Source organism: Oryza sativa, chromosome 11 (assembly GCF_034140825.1).
Source record: "Oryza sativa Japonica Group chromosome 11, ASM3414082v1".
In the NCBI taxonomy this organism is placed as follows: Eukaryota; Viridiplantae; Streptophyta; class Magnoliopsida; order Poales; family Poaceae; genus Oryza; species Oryza sativa.
In genome coordinates, this window is record NC_089045.1 from 26,190,754 (window position 1) to 26,210,310 (window position 19,557).

The 19,557-nt window shown below is 39.8% G+C and overlaps 1 pseudogene; it reads left to right on the forward strand.

The window, feature by feature from the left end:
- Positions 1 to 11,300: 11,300 nt before the first annotated feature.
- LOC136354219 (protein MAIN-LIKE 2-like) lies at positions 11,301 to 12,281 on the forward strand (annotated as a pseudogene).
- The last annotated feature ends 7,276 nt before the right edge of the window (positions 12,282 to 19,557 follow it).

Sequence of the window (19,557 nt, forward strand, 5' to 3'; positions counted from 1 at the left end):
CTAGATCAAATTGATACGCAGAAGTTCAGAACCACTAGTTCGTTATGCACATTTAAACTGTAGGCTATAGCAACTCATCCGAGAATTAAATTTACTTTAATCTCTGTACTACTGTCTCCTTTACATTTGTACATTGTTTGCATCAGCTAATTTAGTTTTAATTGCTGCTCATTACAGAGAGGAGCAAACTTAGTTTTAATTGCTGCTGATTACAGAGAGGAGCAGAGGGGCACAAACGGTGACAGCTTCTGTTGGTAGAAACAGTTAAAAGCATCTGATTTGACTACCGAAAGGCGCAATCATTCAGAACTTGTGGAGCTTATGCAGCCACCAAGATCTGCAGGATGGAATCAGACAGGAAAACAGGGATGGACTACAAATCACAACCTGTCTAAAGCAGCCTACTGTTTCCAAACAACTTCCGATTCTAAAGAGGTCATGATTTACTAAAATAATTCGTCCTGCATTTTTGTTTTCAGAAAAAGATCATGCATGCAAAATGGCAAACTGTCAATGTAAAACAAATTTGCAAAATCAATGGTAAGGTTGACAACTGTTCAACCATCATCACATTGGTGGGGATATTTACATCACAATTTGCCACGCTTAAGGTTAGACAAGTTTAACCGGGTGTTTGGTCGTAGGCAGTAGCCATAGTTATGGCAAGATTCTCTTATAATAAATTGGGTCCTACGTGTCAATGACTAAGTGTCAAGATTTCCTTCGGTTTAGTAATAAGTTGTGGTTAAGAAATTGATCACCTCAGCTTAAGCAAAGTGTGACAACTTTGAGAGTACTAATTGAGGCCCTATTAGGGCAGCTTAATTGGGCTTGATATTCCGATAGATCTGTCGGCCCAATTGACCAAAGTATTTGGTGGGCTGAATGGACCATACATAATTGGGCCTCATTTCTGCATCAGAGGACATATTGGGGCCCATGATAGCTGGTGGCGCTGATTGGGCTGTACTGGGTTGGGCCGTACACGTGGCGCCATTGGACCATTAAAGTCCGGCCTATCACAACCGCGTGCAGTAGGCCAGCCCTGTAATAGGTGAAAGTTTGAATTCATATGTAGGGCTCAAAACTTAAGCGTACACCTTTGAAATACAGGAAAACAAGCTCTATAATAAATACAGGAATGTGTGAAAACTTAGGACAAGTTTTATAGTGGAAGTGGTTGTCACATTTAATATTATCCACATCATCAACTACTTCCTCCGTTTCACAATGTAAATCATTTTAGTATTTTCCACATTTATATTGATGTTAATGAATCGTCAATATGAATGTGGGAAATGCTAGAATGACTTACATTTTAAAACGGAGGGAGTAATTTATTAGGGGACAGCTCATACACCACATTGCCTCTAATATACTTGTCCCAATGAAACATAACTATTTATTTTTTTTCACTCTCATCCAATCAACATCACTCTTTTCTCTTGAACAAGAGCCAAGCATCAACTCCAAAAATTCACAAAACAAAATGAGTGCAGGGCTAGACTTGGGAGGCCCGAGGAAACAGCTCAGCTGCACAAAAGTCTGAACCACTTGGTAAGAAAAATAAAAACGTAGTGGTGAAATTAAAGTTTTATTAGGATCAATGACGATTCAAATGCAAGTCTCTGTCTGCTCATGTTCATTTTTTTTGTTTTCAGGTGCCGAAGTTGCATTTTACTGCATCAGTTTCGGCTAAAGCACTGCATTGGACATTTGTACCTAATGCTTGAAGATATTCCGATAGCCAGGTGTCTTTTTTTTTTTTTTTTTGAAACGGAAGGCAAAGCTTGCCTATTCATTGAATATAGAGGGAGATAGCCAGGTGTCACAAATAAGCTTCCTTGATGATTGTATAAATTCAGTTTTCGTAATAAATACTCATAGCAGATCGAGTAGAGAGTTAATTTAACAACCAGATAATGGTTTCAGACGTAATACATAGGCATTAGGGCTCCTTTAGAATGCGGGAATCTTACAGGAATATCAGAGGAAACAACTAAATTCCTGTGAAATTTCTCCAGTAGTTTACCATCGGCAGTTGACATAACAAAGTTCACAGCCGAGGAAAATGCATTTTTCCCTGAAATATTGTCTCTTAACACGTGTAAGGATCACCAATCAATTAATATTCCTATATACTTCCTCTATTTCATAATGTAAGACTCTCTAGTAACTGGACCTCTATTTCATAATGTAAGACTCTCTAGTAACTGGAGATGATGGATTTCAGCGTACCGTGAGCGCACGCAAAAAAAAAAAACTCTTCTTCTGCACAATTGACAATATAATTGTGCCGACAGATATCTTATTGTGCTGTCTGACCGTTTGATCTATGTCATGATTCGTGCTTCTATCAAACCGAAGAACAGAACACTAGTTTTCTCCAGCACAGCCCTGCATGCAGCAGTATGAAACGGGTTGTTAAATTACTCCCTCCGGTTTCATATTAATTAACGTTTTGGACAAGATTGAGGTCAAACATTTATAACTTAGACCATCAATAAATTTAAAAATATTTAGTTTAAAAGAACTAGAACAACATATATAGATTTGTCTTTTAAAGTACTATAAAAAAACATGCATTTATTTATTATATATATTATAATAAAAAAATAAGGTCAAAGATGTATCTTTTAGACTGTGTCATTGTCCAAAACGTCAATTAAAATAAAACCGGAGGGAGTAACATTTTACATCGGGAACAGATGTAACTTAGCACTAGCCTGGTTTTTGTGGCATACGCTATGGTTTGGTTAAAATGACAGCACAATTACAATGTAATTACATTGTAGTTACACCAAAATTACATAGTAACTACAAGCGTAATTATAATTTTGATGTAAAATTTTTATAGATGCATAAAAATATGAAGTTTGATTGAAACTTGTTAAAATGAAACTAGGTTATATTCTTGCAAAATATTATGTTGCAGAAAAAAAATAATCGGACTGTTTTGCCATCCAAAATATATCTCTTTGATGTGTTGCCGGCTTGTTATCAACAACCGACCTTTTTTCCCAAAATATGTCACCATATTTATAGTTATTTCCATAAAAGTAATAGGTCTAATTTTTGTGAAAGGAGGGGGTAATAGATATGGAAAGCCCTTGTAGTTGAGAGCCGACCGCGAGCGAGTTTAAATATTAGACATGATAGGCATCAGGGATTTTGACAAATCTTAGACTTTCTCCCCAGTTCCCATGGTTTCTCTGTGTTTCAGTTCGTCATGCTATGTTGTGCATGAGTGTTGTTGATTCTGATTGTTTCATTTCTTTGCTTTTCTATTTGTCAGATTTGATAGTTTGTCCATGATGAACTACACATAGTACAATTAAGGCATTGAAGGCATCAAGAATTTAGAAATATTGAGCACTATAGATGTTTTATGTATCCAGATGGTAATATGGGGTTGGATTACATGAGGAGGCATTTGGGTCTTTGCTCCTCTGTTTGTAGCTGGGGGTTCTACCACTTTTGGGGAGACATCGTCAAGCAAACATTTTTCGTCTTAAAAGTTATTTCTCAATTATTTCCCTTGGCAATGCACAAACTGTACTAGGTAGCTTGTATAAAATGTGATTTTCTGGTCTGAATGAGATTGAGTACTAGAACATGAGACCCAATTTTTCAAACATGTGAATGTCATTGTAGTTTGCGTCGTTTCAAAATTTCCTTTCAAGCATGAAACATGGAGATGAAATTCGCAAAACAAATTGTGATTAAGGCTGAAGGAATAACAGAAGACATTAGAGAATTATCATGAGCTAGCGCATTTGGCAAAAGTCATATTTGTTGCATTAACTAAACGTCTAAACCTGTAGGTAATCGATTGAGCATGCTCTTGAAGACGAAAAGAAACAATGGAAGAAAGACTAATAATTAACCATTTCAAGAAAAACGCATCCAATACTATTTGGTCAATCAAAAGGAAAATGCAAAATGTGTTTGAAAGTTCTCCTCATACACGTCGCGTACACAGCCAATCCTTATACATTCAAGATTTGCATAACTTAATCAAGTAAAAAAGTGCCCAGCTAGATAATAATTTGTCACACATACTGTCAAAGAAGCCAGAAAAGTATAGCTTAACACATGTTCGTAAAACCAGATGAAGCTAAGAGCCAGTAATGATTTGCATACTTGCATGGCTACCCAAATCCACTTTGCTCGGGGAGAAAATAAGAAAATTTACATACAAACGTACGGTGATTAATAAAACAACATAAAGAAAAGGTCTACTGGCAATAGTACTGAATACATTAAAATCGGACCATTCTAATTTATAATTGCTATTTTCAGAACCAAATCAAAAGCAGATCATTTTAAATGCTTTCTTCACCTAGAGTCTTCATTTTTTCTTTCAGAGCAGCATATGAGGGCACCGATGTCCACGTTATATGATCAGAGAATCATCAAAGGACAAGTTCGTACATTAGCTCTCGTGCCAACAATATATATATATATCTATATATATATATATATATATATATATATAGATATATATATATATATATATATATATATATATATATATATATATATATATATATATATATATATATATATATATATATATATATATATATATATATATATATATATATATATATATATATATATATATATATATATATATATATATATATATATATATGCGAGAGTGGATTCTAAACTCTCGAGGGGACGTCCCTTTGTCATTTTCATGCTATCCAAATAGTTATAAAAAATAAAAATAAATTCAGCAAGATAAATTAATATATGATAGATCATTCCACAAACATGACTCAACTTCTATAACAAACATGACTCAACTTCTATAAGTTGCAACAAAAAACAAATTAAATTAGGACTAGTTAACATATATTCACCAGTTAAATTTGTTTTTTCATTGCAACTTGTAAAAGTTAAATTTGATCTTGTATGTTTGTGTAGTGATTTATGACATATTAATCTATCTTGTTAATTATTTTTAGAGCATCTTTCCTATCGTTTTTGAGGAGGTACCACGAGGTACTATGAGGTACGAGGTACCAATATAATCTAACCGTTGGTTTAGTAGGGGTATGATTGGGCTAACGAAAATGAGGTACCGCCGCTAATCACCGCCCACTCAGCCAATAGCGACATCCTCTATGCTGCTCTCTTCTCGTCTCTTCCATATGCTGCATCAGGTCGTCCATGCCGGCCGTCTGCACTGTGCCGCCTTCTCATCGAGGCCGCCGCGCCGCCGCCGTCGCATCGAGGGTGCCACCGGGAATGTCCGCATCTAGGGTTCGCGACCTTCATGTCCGTGCCCTCGCCGCCATCTCTTGCTGCCCTTGCCTCTCGCTGCCCCAACCCTGCAATTTAGGGTTAGTTTCTCTAGCTGCTCTTCCCCGATAATTTTTTTCCTCTCACGAACCAGAGAAGGAAGTGAAACACGAAAGAAAGTGATGCCGCACGCGAAAGTACACAAGTACCCTCCCACCCACGGTACCACTTCAATGAGGAGGTGCGGTACCATGAGGTACGGACGATTTATGTCCGTTGGATGATGCCAGATCAGCGGTCACGATTTGGTACTGCACAACCTCAAGGAAAGTAAAAAACCTCTTATTTTTATAATCATTTAGATAACATGTAAACAACGAGAGGATGTCCCATCGAGAGTTTAGGATAGTTTCTCATATATATACTCAGATATATAGTAAGACATGCACCTCAACCATCTACAAGCACACACCCAATATTGCCGGCAAAACATCTGCAGCTGCAAGTCATCTCGTGCATACTCTTCCAACGCATGGACAAGCCCCAACTTAATTACTTCCTCCGTTTCACAATGTAAGTCATTTTAGCATTTTCCACATTCATATTTATGCTAATGAATCTAGACAATATCAATATGAATGTGTGAAATGCTAGAATGACTTACATTGTAAAACGGAGAGAGTAGGATTGTGATGTATTGGGAATATCGATATGGTGATCGCCGTACCTAATGTAAGTGAGATTGTAGTTAATGGCTATATCGATGCATTTATCTTATCGCACGTATGGTGAAAAATTCACACTGATTTGACTCCAACTTTTTTTTACAACTGATTGTGAACTAGATCAGACAAGGTACAAGATACATGTTTTTTCATCATGATATCTATTGCTTATGATCTGATCGTAACTTGCAGGGGACGTACTCGGACGATGCAGGCTACCACAGGAATGCTACGAGTTTGCTTACATACGGTTCAAGGATAACGTTGTAATTCGGATCAAGACCATCTTGTTCACCCAGTTGAACTTGTACGATCCATAGTGCCATCAGTGTAGGTGCATCTTTTGTAAGAGTACGTCGTATGCTTATGGCATATCTCTAAACTATCTTAAAGAAATATAGGGAAAATAAAAGAGTTTGAAGGGAGAGACGTCCCTCCAAACATTTTTTAAGAAAAAAATCGTGACCGTCGTGTTGGGGATTGAACACGGGACTTTAGGGGTTGAAATCACACACTCTTTGTCACTGCACTATCACGTGCATCTCCTAAAAGAAAGAGATTTGCTCCGATCCAACAAAAAGTACCTCGAGGTACCGGTACCTCATGGTACCAAGTCGTTTCCGATCGTTGGATCTAGTTGGACAGGATGACATTGTTAGATCCAACTATCGTAAATGATTTGGTACCGTGAGGTACCGGTATCTTGAGGTACTTTTTGTTGAACCGGAGCAAATCTCTAAAAGAAATACTTGGATAAGTGCAAGAGCTGTAAAAGCAATGATGATATGATTTTTGTCTTCCCCTCTAACTGGTGGATCTCCCGTACAAAATTACGATTGGAAAAAAAATGTGAAAGTAAATTTATTTTGTCGCAACACAAATATGCAAGGCGATAGTAGAAACAAATTCCTATTTTTATAGCTAGAATTTTCTGAAAAACTACCAATGGCCAGTGGGTATATTGAAGTCGACAGGACTTCTTTACACGTACGATCGAACCAAAGGTGTGGGTGAGGAGATTAATTAAATGTCCTCCCCAAAAGGAGAAAAATCGACTCTGTTACCAGATTTATACGTTATACAACTAGTTTGATGCATTCAACCATAAAAATTCCTCTTACAATTCGACACTCCAAAGAATCGGCTTGCTACGTACTTGGGCAAATTTGGTTTGAGAGGCATTGGAAATGATTCATGTCGACTCATCTTCAGATCATGGACTCGATTTGTTGTCTTGTACGTGTGATCAAGCACCAGTTTCTACATGAGCTTAATCTTCAATTGTCCAGGAGATAAATTAAAAGAGGTAGCAAGCTTTTAGATGGAATCAACAGGCATGTCTTGAACTCTCCAAAGCATCCACTAAAAAAAAATCTCGAAACGAAACGAGTAAAACAATCCTCTCTCCTTCGATCCAACCAGGCCAGCCATATCTGTGGCATAGGCTTGGGAGGCATGATAGAAATTTAGGAAAATACTGCAGCTACCATTTATTTTGCAACAGCCGCGGAGACACTCTCCCTTTTCTTTTTATTTACCAAAGTACGTAGTATTGGATGCTTTTCTTGAAATGGTTAATTTGTGTTTCTTCCATTGTTTCTTCTCGTCTTCAACATCATGCTCAATCGATTACCTGCAGGTTTAGTTAATGTATCATATATGACTTTTGCCAAATGCTATAGCTCATTTTAATTCTCTACTGTGTGTTTTGTTATTCCGTTAATTTTCTACTGTCTTTTGTTATTCCTTCAGCCTTAATCACAATTTGTTTTGCGTATTTCATCTCCATGTTTCATGCTTGAAAGGCAATTTTGCAATGATGCAAAGTACTATGACACTCACACGTTCGAAACCTTGGGTCTCATGTTCTAGTACTCAATCTCATTGAGGCCAGACGATCACGTTCCGTACAAGCTATGTCTAGTACAGTTTATACACTTCCAGGAGAAATAATTGAGAAATAACTTTTAAAGCGAAGATTTTTTGCTTGACTATGTCGCCAAAAAAGTGGTAGAACCCCAGCCACAAATAGAGGAGTAAAGACCCAAATGCCTCCTGATGCATTCCAACCTATGGGTACATAGAACATCTACAGTGCTCGATATTTCTAAAGAGCATTTTTCCCATCCTTGAGGAGGTACCATGAGGTATGAGGTACCATGAGGTACCAATCTAACCTAACCGTTGATTTAACAGGAGTATGATCGGACTAACAAAAACATGTGTCCTCTCTTCGTCGTCCGTGCCGGCATCGAGCCCGCCGCGTCGTCGCATCCAGCCCGTCGACGCCAATCGAGGCTGCCGTCGTCGTTGTGCATCCCGCCGGCCACTGACATCACCCATCCAGCCCACCGTCGATGTCGCCAATCGACGCCGCCGCCGCCGTCGTGCATCCCGCCGGCCGCCGCCGCCGTCGTGTATCCAGCCGGCCGCCGCAGTCGCGCATCCAGCCGCCCGCCGCCATCGCGCGTCCAGCCGCCCCCGTCGCCGCGCGTCCGTCCGCCCGCCGCCGTCTAGCCCCCTCCAGCCGCCGCGCGTCCGTCCTCCCGCCGCCATCCCCCTCGCATCCGGCCGTCGCATCCCACCGTAGCGCCATGGCCGCATCGATCGATCTCACATGCTCGTCGTCGTCGTCTCGGCTTGGGTCGCCCGCCATCGCATCCCGCCGTCGCGCCACGGCCGCCGTCGCATCGAGGCCGCCGCCTTCTCACTGCCGCATCTGCCGTCGCATCCCGCCGTCGCGCCGCGCCCGCCGTCGCATATCGCCGTCGCGCCGCGCCTGCCGTCGCATACACCCCGCCGCTCCTACCGCCTCCACCGCGCAGCGACGAGTACGAAGGAGCGGCGCTTGAGGTTAGGTCGATCGAGAGAAGTGACGCGAAATTACGATGATACCCTCCCACCTCAAAAACTGATCGGTACCTCCTCTCACAGGAAACGCGGTACCACGCGGTACCGAGGTTTTCCAGCCATTAGATCACGCGAAATTAACGGCTAGGATATGGTTCTGCCTTCCCTCAAGGACTGTAAAAAACCTCATTTCTAAATCCTTGATGCCTTCAATGCCTTAATTGTAATGTGTGCAGTTTATCATGGACAAACTATCAAATCAGCTATATCATCCCGCTCGCCTCATCTCAACTGGCAGAAGCTTACTTGCCAAATGGTTGAGAATTTTCCTCATGCCTCCCAAGCCTATGCACAAACATGGCTGGTTAGCTGCCTGGCTGGATGGATGAAGGATTCCTGGAGTCGTTTTATTCTCTGAGCATTTTTTGAGTCGATATTGCTTGGTTCTTTGTTGCAGAGATGCTTCTCGGTTCTCACATTTTGCTGCATTTTATAGAACTCGTATTTCTGCATTGCAAAAGAGACCATGTGTTCTCTTTTGGGACCCTGAAGACAAAGGGACTATTTATGGTCCTCAATTATTTTACCTTTTTTACCTACTCTACCAGGGCCGGTCCTGATATTTCGGAAGCCAAGAGCGAAAAAAATAGAGGCCCTCAATGGGTATAATATGTAGTGTATTTTTTTCTTAACAATGGTAGAACTAACCAACGTAAAATACGATGCTACTACACTAGACTACGTAAGCTTATACTTATTAAATTATTGTAATTATTGTAGAGAAAACATTGCAAACATAATCCAATTGCCTATTAATAATTCCACGACTTTGAGAAAATTGTGACAGCACCAAGTAATTCATGGTAGCATTTTTATAAGAAAATTCAGTGATAATTGTAATTGTACGTACCAACATGAATCAGGATCAATCTGTATTTAGTAGTGGTTATATACATTAAATACCATTAATAATCATCTCAATAAAGAAGAGAGAGAGAGAGGAGAAAATGAGTGGGACGGTGAATAAATAATCCAGTCTTGGGATTAATCAAGACGTGGAGCTTGGAGATCAATCTACGATTCTCTGCTTCTAAGTTCTATTGGTAATCAAGCCGCAAATGTAGGTGCGTGGCCGGTCGGAGCGGACTGGGATTCGGTGACATTCTTCCGTGACATTTTTGGTGACATTGAGTCACTGACATGTGGGTCCAGACATATGTGGGTCCCACATGTTAGTGACTCAATATCACCGAGAATGTCACCGAATCCCAATCCGGTCGGAGCCCTTGTCACGGCGGGGCCCAGGGACACCGCCCCGCTCGCCCTGCCCCAGGGCTGGCAACTTTACCTAAAGCTCTTGTAAGGATCTTGAGCTCAACTGCAATGCGGATTTAGACTATATAACTCTCTATATAAAAAGTGGCGGCTTGCGTCCCACAGCTTGGAACAATCGTGTTCATCCCCTGCTAGTCATGATCACAAGGAATATATGAAAAATGTGTTTGTATGATCGATATATGATGCAGTCCAGTTTCCACAAAAATGTGTTCATCCAGTGTGGATTATTTTTAGTTCATTTGTACAATATAGGCCAGATAAATGCATTAATGTAACAATTGCCGATTTTTTTAAATCTGAGCAAAACAAAAAATATATTTTTTTATGTAAACACTGAGGTATTGGATTTTTATTCGTAAGCAGTACAACATAATTCCGCAGCGTCCCATTAAAACAATCGGACGCCACCGATCTAGAGCGTCCGGCCTTCTCACGGACGCGATATTCTTATTGCGTCCATAGCCCACGGGCCAAAGGGCTTTAAAAACAATATCCCTGTTCTTCTGCATCCTATCACCGTAAAATCCCCAATCTGAAAACCCACGAGTAAACCAGCGGCCACAAACCTTAGCGGCGTGGCGGCGGCGGCGGCAGCGGCGGCGGCGGTACCCATCCCGTTATTTCTCTTGATCGAGCCTTAAGGTATCGAGCTTGCCGTCGTCGTCAGTTCTAAGTATGCACCCACGCGACTGGCTCTCAGCCATCAGGTTAGTCGTCTTACACGGCCATGTATTAGTTAATTGCATGATGAGCTCTTTTGGTTTTTTCATTGGAGACTAAATCGTTGTGCGGCATTCTCTTTCTTTAGTGATACATTATAGTGCTGCTGCATTAAGCATTAGTTGTTAATTTTTGTGCTTATCTTTATAAGACAATGACAGATTAGTTATTAGCAAATAGCAATAGGCATCCTAGCTTCCTAACAAGCTTTGTAAGCTAGTTTATCTGCTTATCCCAGTTCCGTCAACATAACAATGCGACTATAAGGAAACAAAAGTGTGCAAATAATCTAGAAATTAGTTTTACTTTTGATCAATCATCTTACGATGCTTGTTTATAAGTTCCTGAAAAAGAAATCAGTTGTACGTTGTTTGACATGCTTCCTTAATTTTTTGTATGCTACAAACTAGTAAGATGAGGACTAATCAAGATGGGTTAGGTCGGTCAGTTACAATAAGTGATGAGGAGATAGGCTTACTGGATGGAGATCAAACTTTAGTTCAGCAAACTGAACTAAATGTTTCAGAACGTTTCAGTGCCTTACTATGGATGCCTCATTGCCAGCACAAAATCTCAAAAGTTTGGGAAAATGTAAGCTATTGCTAGCTTCTGTCATATACCTTTCCAAAAAAAAAATGATTGGACTAATTTGTATCCTACGTATGCAGGCTAATGATGGTGTTAGTGTCAGGTATCACCACGTGGGCATTCCATACCATTATTTATGTGAACCACTACTGAAGAGACTTGGATTCTATCAAGTTTCCCAGATGGTTGGGATGAGTGTTGATAGATTTCTAATTGGAGCATTAGTAGAGAGATGGCGGCCTGAGACTAACACATTTCACTTACCAGTTGGAGAGATGACAGTTAGCCTACAAGATGTGAGTTGTCTATGGGGCTTACCAATTCAAGGTGAGCCTATTATAGGCAAGTCAGAGGGGCCATGGGTTGATGAAATTGAGACATTACTAGGAGTTACTCCAGGAAAACAAGTGATGAAGCAAAAAAAAGCGAAAGGCGGATGGTGACTTGGAAAGCGGGGGAAAGATGATATCTTCTGACTACTCCATCAGCTTAAAGAAATTACGAGATCAGTTCAAGGAGATGCCAGGAAATGCAACAAAAGAACAAATTGAGCATTACACCAGGGCATTCATTTTGGATATTCTTGGGTCAATGATTTTCTCGGATACATCAGGAGATGGAGTGCCTGCAATGTACTTGCAATTCCTTCAGGATCTTGATAAACCAAAGGAGTACAACTGGGGGGCAGCAACTCTTGCCGTGCTATATAGATAATTAAGCTTCGGTGCAGAACGAGAGAGATTGGAGATGGCTGGTCCATTAGTGCTTCTGCAGCATTGGTGTTGGTCGCGGTTGAGACCAGGATGACTAGTGGATCAAGATAGGAACCCTATTAGTTGGGGAGAGCCAGACCCTGAGAGTTGTCCTACATTTGGAGCAAAATGGTGTGGCCAGGAACTTTATCCTCTGCCACATAACTCGGGTGTTGCGTTTTATCGGAACTTGCTGGATCAAGTTCAAGACAATGAGGTCTCTTGGGAACCATATAATGGACTATTGATGTCCATGCCAAGAAGAGTTAGAGCTGAATGTGCTTTCTGGTATAGTCGAGTACCTCTCATCCATTTTTGGATCATTGAATTTCATTATCCAGATAGAGTGATGAGACAACTAGGGAGAAAGCAAACCATTCCACCTCCTCCCCCACATGATGAGAGCAAGCTTCGTTAACTCCATAAAATAAATCATACAGGGAAACCACGTGATTGGAGGAAGCTCCACGCAGAATATGTTAACCAATACAATAGAATTTGGCAAAGCATGGTTGATGAGGAGCAACATTTTGACCAGGCAAGTTTGCCACAATATCGTCATTGGTTTCAACAGTATGGGATGTACACTGTTTTTTGGATGCTCGATCCGCTCAAGGTTTGCGGGATCCCATCCCTTATCCACTGGATAACTTCGATTGGACCGGTTACATGCCCAGTGGTCCACCTCTCTCCCGATTGGTATACTAACATTTCTTTACTTGTTCTTTTTTACTTGCAATAATTCACTTAATAACACTTCTTTTTTCTTAAAATGCTAATTTAGGCTCTACGTTCTATCAAACAAGTTGCGTGGGGAATCAAATGTGCTATGAGCAGAGGATGGAGAAAGATGGGCAAGATTCTTATCTGTACATGTTACAATAACGTCCAGGATATCAATATGGAGGCTAAGTTAAGCAGCATGCTAAGCGAGTCAGGTCTACCTTTATGTGTAGATGACATTCGATCTGATGATAGTGCATCACCATTTTCTACCCCTAAACCAATTAAACCTGAGGAGATAAACATGGATGTGATGGATAACTGGTTGTACTCAAACAGGGGATTTACAAGATACCTTAGTTTAGGTACATATTCTGATGTGCTGGAATCTCAGGATAAACATTGAGCATAGATCAGGGCAAAGAGCTTTTTGTTACTCCTGCTGTTAGACAATGTTATTATTTGGTTGATCAAAGCTTGTGATTTTCTTTGTTTATCTGTAAGTTCTATAAATTAGAATCTATTTTTTTACATACATATGGTTTAACCTGTATCTTGTATTTCCTGTTCAACGTATCAAAAAAAAAACCTCCTGCCATTTCCATTCAAATCACATTGAGCGAAATAAGACAAGCAGTGTTGTCCTTGTCAAGATACAAAAATAACAAGTAATTGTCAATAGGGAACTTTAAAAATATCATGCTTGTTACATGAGAATGAAGTCCTTACTCACAGAAAACTAAATCCAAAATTTATAATATAAGCTAGAAGTAGATTTGCTAGATAAATTTCTAGAGCGATGCAGCGGAGTCTATCCTATAGATTGTATCACCCTTGATGTTGGTGAAATGGCACACCTGCAGTGTTAATTCTATATTAGTAGGAAGCATAGATATATCATACAATAATTAAATTATGATAGACCGGCTTGATTTTTATCTTGGGTTGAACGACGTGCTTGATGTCCTAAGCATCGATCTTGCATTTCATCCATATACATTGGAATTCGGTTATGTCTTCGTCGACCCAACTGTATCAACCTAGCATCAGGCTCAATAATTGGACCATTATAAGTTGGCCACTCCGATTGATTTCCATATGGGTGAAACTGACCAGCCCAAGTGTTTGCGAGTGTTGTAGAAGAGTAGTAAGGATGGATAAACTGATTCTCATTAAGGTTTCTATCTTTGCAAACAGCAAGCACATGAGCACAAGGAATACTAGTAAGGTTGGGCTTTTGGCACTCACATGTCGGAATAGCATTGTTGCGCATAACTAGCTTATACTTGAAATCCCCTCGAACATACACAACACGATCTCCTTGATGCAATACAACTCGTTCACGGTCAACCTTCACCTCATATTCTCCTCTTTCATCACCATATGATATAACATGCATGGATCCGGCCTTGGCCCCTCGTTTCACTAATAACTTCTCAACCCGTCGAGACCACATTTTCCCTGAGTTTGCAAGATCAAGAGAAGATCTTCTTCTATCAACAAACCATTCTAAGCACTTGTTAAATGTTTCCTCCACTATTGCCATGACTGGTAATCTCCTTGAGTACTTGAACACATTCTTTAGAGACTCGGAGCCATTACTTGTCATTATCCCCCATCGATGTCCACCATCCATACACTGGAAAACCTTTTCAGATTTTTCCTGCTCATTCTTATCTTCTTGCCGATATTTTCCCACCTTACCAAGATAAGCAATTGCATCTGGACAAGTTTTTGAAATAGCTTCCATACCTTCATTGAATCTACGTGGTTTCTTCTTTTTGACAACCCACTTAAAAGTTTTTACCACATCATCATCTTTACATTGCTTGTAAAGATTCTCAGCAATATGTTGTGAACAAAATCGATGCACACACTCACCAGCACTTTCATTCCATCCAATATGTGGCTGCTTGAACACCCATTTGATAGCTTTGTGGCGATCAGAAATAACACACACAAATTTACCAAAACCAATAACCTCTTTCCGCAACCATCTCATGAACCATTCCCAATTGTCACTGTCTTCCTTCTCCACTATTGCAAATGCAAGAGGTAATAATTTGTGTTCAGCATCATATCCACATGCTATCAACAACCTACCTCGGTACCTTCCAGACAAAAAAGAAGCATCTATACTAATGACAGGTCGAAGATAAGGTACTGCTTCAATACAAGGTCCAAAAGCCCAAGCCACGCACTTGAATGCTCGATGCCCTTCACAAGTCATCGGTTGTGACAAAATTTGATATCTTGTTCTAGGATTAGTTGCTTTAATAGCCTCCAATAATGGAGTGAGCAGTGCATATGATCCTTCCCAACTTCCGAAAAGTTGAGCAATTGCTAACTCCCGGCCACGCCATAACTTGTTGTAGTGTGGCTTTACATTTTTATACCGTTGCCGAACTAATTGCCGTATGTTCATTATGCTCAACTCCAAGTTCTCTTTCAAGTCATCACGTATAACATCTGCAATAACTGCAGATGTCAATTGTGCATGATCAAGTCAATCAGCGGGAGCTCGACATGTGTGAGGATAGGGGCAAGTCTGTATCTTCCAACTTGAACCAATTTTTGTTGGTTTCCCATATAGCTTCCACAAGCAAATATTGTCTATGCACTTCATACTTAGTCTTGACTTGTTACTTGTGGTAACCTTTACTTCTTGATTGGTACTAATGTGAAATTCATTAATAGCAAACTGCAAATGCTCCTTGGAATCAAAAGTTCGGCCTTTAGCTAATGGACTGTTAAAATGTTTCCTCGAACCAAAGAATCTCTCATCGGCCGTTGTATTCTGTAGCACAGATATATCATGGAAGGCACTTACATGGTGCTTGTCAGACCTGCCCACGAGTGGCAACAATTTGATTAATTTGACCATAGGCTGACCATAGGTGTTATCATTCACATCCTCTTCGGCTTCGCCATTGCTCTCATCCTCCTCAATCATATCACCCTCACGTTCTGTCTCTTCGTCCACATAGCCATCATCTTGAGAATTTTCTTGCGCTTCATTTATGATATTATCAGAAGACAAGCCCACAATTGGTGCAGAATTACTCACATCATGAATTTTAGGAGATATACCATGCTTAGGCGACTGATGTGATGCTGACACAATATTCTCAGCAACTGTAGCCGTAGTTGGTTCTAGGTTTTCTCTTGTTATTTCACTAACAATGTGGTTTTGGCTGAATCCACTATTTGTTGGAGTGAACTCAACGTATAATTCCACCATACGCCAACTGTTCCGTGCTGATGTCATGTCAAAAATCATTTGCCATGATCTGGTCTCATATAATGGGATCAACTGGAAAAAATGTGGCCCAGGTGCTCCTACATCATATCGGCCTTGTATAACAAGTGAATATTCAGTTTCAGAATATTTTAGCCCTCCATAAATCTCATTCTTTACATCTTCGAAAGTTGTAGCTTCGGAAGCAGGAAAAGTAATCTTGGGTGGAATGCTATACTCTGCACCAGTCGCTCCATATACATTTTCACCTCCAGTGTATACAAGAACAATTATCATGGTCTGATGACCTAATAGTAATAAAGAAAAGAAAAATATATATAAATTTCCATATTCGATTTATTCATGATCAGAATATTTAGTATATACATGGCACAAAGCACTACTAACGTGGAGCACATAGCTAATGATGATATAATCGTTTCATGCAGTAATTTACTCATACTTTCGATTAGTAGTGCCGCAATCTTTCCAGGATAGAAGAATAAAATGATACAACAGATCTGCTAGTTTTTTTTACGGGGAAAAACTGATATATTACTTAGCTACAGCCTCATTCACAAAATGTGAGATGAGATTACAAGAACCATCTGGCCAGAACTCGGAGAGATATGCTACTTGACTAGTACTAATGTCTAATCAATTCCAAACAACGAAAAGTAAACATACCTTGCAAATAATCTTACGCGTGATCTCTGCTTAAACTCTGATCTCATCTGATATAAGACTAGGGCATGACTTCTGCAGTAAGGGAAGGTTAGGGATAGAAAGAAAGACACTAACCAATGCGTAGATCCGTATTTCTTTTCTACGTTGCGGGCGTGCAGTTGCTCGGCGGAGGCCGCTGTTAAGTTTTGGCGTCCAGGTTCTGTCCAGGGACGCAGTAAAAACCTTGCGTCCAAATTAGTCGCTGCCAAATGATAGCGTCCCTATCAAACAGATGGACGCTACTTGACCAGAACGTCCTGCTTATTAATAGAATTAGATGGCTGTGGTGCTTACATAAAAAAAATATTTCTTATTTTGCTCAGAATTAAAAAAATGGGTAACAATTGAATATAAATCTGTAATTACTTGCATTGGGTTAGATGAATGGGGTGATGACCATATGGATGCATTTCTTTGCAAGAGGTCAGAAGCGAATATAGAACTCATCGATTGTAATTTGCAACAGCATGTTACCAACACGATAAAATGGTGTAGATGATGCACAGTTGAATACCTGACGATGCAATAAATCAATTTTGGCCTGTAAGACTTTGACGGCGCCTTATTATTTAGAGAGCTGATAATTTCGTGCCATGGACCAGCCTGGCTAGCAAAGTTCGACCAATGCAAATTTGGATCACTATTTCAATTGGAATTGGGAATTTCTGGCAGCCTATCAAGACCGCCCGCAAAATGGGTTGTGCAGTGGATGGGCCTTCCACGTTGCCACACAGACAATTTAAATTAAAGAACATGCTAAAAATCAGTTTTCCTTTTGTTTTCAATAACACACATACAGGAAAAAAAGGGGCATTGCTCGACGTATTTTAAAAAAAAATCCATATAGAACTTCTCCAAATAAGAGCCCTCACTACGGTGCTCTCTGCTGGAAATAGAAAGAAATCCGAACTGTTGATCTCATTTGATCGAAGGGTTTAAATCTATTTGTACTACCACTCTAGTTAGCGGTAAGAGAAATGTGAAGGGGTATTATTGTTAAAAAAGAAATGTGGAGGGGTATAATCATCACTTAGCAGTGACTAAACCTTTTTTCCTCTCTCTTTTTTTTTCTTTGGCTCCAGCTGATGGAATATGAGTGATGCTAGCGAAATGGATGACCACATATCGATCTTAGATGAAAAAACATAAATGATAAAGTTACTCCTAATCACTATATTAGTAAATTACTAATTTATCCTTAATAACGAATGGTTCTGATCATTTCTAACAATACTACTAGTAGATAACACCGGCATCGCTTAACAAGCAAAGATATGATATGGAAAAACAAGATGTACTCACAACAAGCAATCTAAGAAGTTTGTGAATAATTTTTTATACACGTCTTTTTGAAAAACAATCCCCCCTCTATCATCGAGCACATGCAACTACCAGCTTACTCCTATTTTCCCTAGGAACAATCATTCTGAAGCCTTTCCCTAAGTCATCGCGGTAAGTGTTTTTTCTTGACCAACCACTTAATTACCGCAGAAGCCGGAAGGTCATTAGGTCTTTAATTAAGTCACTAATGCTTGCGTTGAGTCCTATAGGCTCCCAACGACGATGAGACAGAGTTCACTTCACACACCGCGTGCCAGGCAGCACTGTGAACTATGGCTAGATCAACAAATTTGAAGATCTACTGTCTATGTTTCCATTTGGAGAACTGATAGTAGATACCGATGTAAATTCAATTCGAGGTTCCAAACGCCTCCCATGCCTATGGATATGAATCGCAAGTAGAGAAACAAGCGATGTTACAATACTATGCATGTTGAGTCTTTTGGGCCGTATTCGTATTTCCGATCAGTGTTGGTTTTATGGTGTCTGAGCAGGGATTTCCTTACCCTGAGGGTGGGGTTACCGCACCCCGGCAGTACGCACGGTTATTACGCGGTAACCATGGCAAACTATAAGAAACCATATAAAATTTGTCAAAAAAATAATTATTTTTTAAATTTATTTAGATTTAATGGGGTTACCGCGGTTTTACATTTATCGTACCGGTCGGTAAGGGTGATTACCACGATAACCACGCGGTCACCGCCGGTTTTGTAAGTCCTGTCCCTGAGTACGTACTAGGAAGTAATATATTTTTTAAAAATATGGTATCTCTCAATCTCAGCTACTAAGAGATACTAAAATTTACACCAAAAGATTTCACAACTCTCAGTACCTCTTAAGGGTGATACAATTTTTATACTGTGTACACATTCACATATTTTCTTTTGGGCCCTGCTTTAGTTTAACTATGCTTAAAGATTCGCAAATCTCAAACTAAACTAGTTGTCAATGATAAACATTTCACATTACCCACAAAAATAGGATCAGTAAGTCAATTCAACTCAAATGCAGCGCGTAGCAATTCATTAACTGAAGCCGCACATTAATAATATTTTTCCCTGTAAGCCATATTCCACCTGTGAAGCTAGCGCTCATGAGATCATCACTGATATCAGGGAAAAAAAAACTTTATCGTACTTGTAAATTGGGCTTGATTTCACACGTCTAAGATGTCAGATACACGAAGATTTAATCTGTACGATGAACAAAAACCCAAAAGGTGATATTTCAAAAACCCAACAAAGAAATAACAATCACAGGGCGATAGGCCTGACCATTTCGAATCCAAAGGCACGCATTA